Source organism: Castor canadensis, chromosome 1 (assembly GCF_047511655.1).
Source record: "Castor canadensis chromosome 1, mCasCan1.hap1v2, whole genome shotgun sequence".
In the NCBI taxonomy this organism is placed as follows: domain Eukaryota; kingdom Metazoa; phylum Chordata; class Mammalia; order Rodentia; family Castoridae; genus Castor; species Castor canadensis.
The window spans coordinates 190,098,549-190,100,102 of NC_133386.1; positions in this window are offsets into that span (position 1 = coordinate 190,098,549).

Consider the following 1,554-nt stretch of genomic DNA (forward strand, 5'->3'; position numbering starts at 1 on the left):
CAAAAATCTTTTCCATTCCAGAATCTTAAAGAATTTCACCCTCTGATTCATTTTATTTTCTTCATAGTTTCAAGTCTTACATTTAAATCTCTGAATCACTTTGAGTGTTCTTCTGTTGTTGAGTAGAATATTACTTAGATCTGTTGATCTTACTTGACTATATTTTGTTCCAAAGTTTCTTGGCTTATACTTTCTCTGAAAGATGTATTTATTGTAGAGAATGCATTATATAGTTTTCTCAGTATTATTGTGTTTGGTTTAATCTATATCTTTAAGTCCATTACCATTTGTTTTCTGAAATTCATTTGTCAAAATTTGGCACATATATGCTTATAGTTGTTAAATTAACCTAGATGGAATGTTTCCTGCATTAATGCTAAATGACCTTTGTCTCTTCTGACTATTTTGTCTTGAAGTCTGCTTTGTCACATATAACTTTAGCTACTCCTGCTTGCTACTGCGTGCTTGGAATATGTTTTCTCCATTCTTATACTTTCAGTCTGTGTTTGTGTTTGCTTGCAAGGTGCTTTTCTTACAGGCAGCAAAAAGTTGTGTAATGTTTTTAAATGTCTATGTCTTAGAAAATTGAGACCATTAGCATTTAGAGATCTAATATAAAAGTATGTACTAATCCCTCACATATTGTTATTTTAATGTTCTATGCTTTCTTAATCCTCATTTGTTTATCTGCTCTTTTAGTGAGGTTTACTCTTTCCTGTGTTCTTATGGTTATGTTTATCTTCTTTTTAAGTAAGATTCCTACAGGTACCTTCTGCAGTGCTATCTTAGTCATAATAAATTCTACTTTTATGTTTATCATGGAAAGTCTTTATTTCTCATTTATTTTAAAGTATAACCTTGTTTAATACAGGTTAGCAGCTATTTTCTTGCAGGTCATGAAACACATCATCCCATGTCCTCCCAGATGTTAGAGTTTATATTGAGAAATCTGCTGATACTCTTATGGATTTACCTTTATATGTGATTCAGCACTTCCCTTTTGTAGTGTACAATATCCTTTCTTTTTTTATGTAGACTTGGTATTTTTTAAGTATAAGATGACATTCGTATATCTTTACTGCCCATATGTATTTGGAGTTCTACAAGTTCTCTGTACCTAGATGCCAATCTCTTTCCAAAGCACTGAGCAATTTTCTGTTGTTTTCATTGAAAATGTTTTTATGCCTTTAACTTGTTCTTCCTCTTCTTCTATGCCCTTGATTTGTAAGGTTGGTTTAATCTTGCCACAATGGTCTTGTATTTCTGTTTGTACTTTCTTATTTTTCTTTATTATTGTCTGAAGGTTCCAATTCATCTATACAGAGAGTTTCCTTATGAAATTTCCCTGCATATATGTAGTGTATCCCAAATTGATTCATCCCTGACTGATCATTCTTATAGTCATTCCTTTAAATTCTTTAATCTATTTGCTACCATTAGAACCCATTGCGGCCTAACTTTTGGAGGTGTCATGATGCCTCATTTATTGCTGTTCATATACTTGTGTGTTAGGATTTACACATCTGAGGCCTAGTCATTGCCTGGAGTATTAAT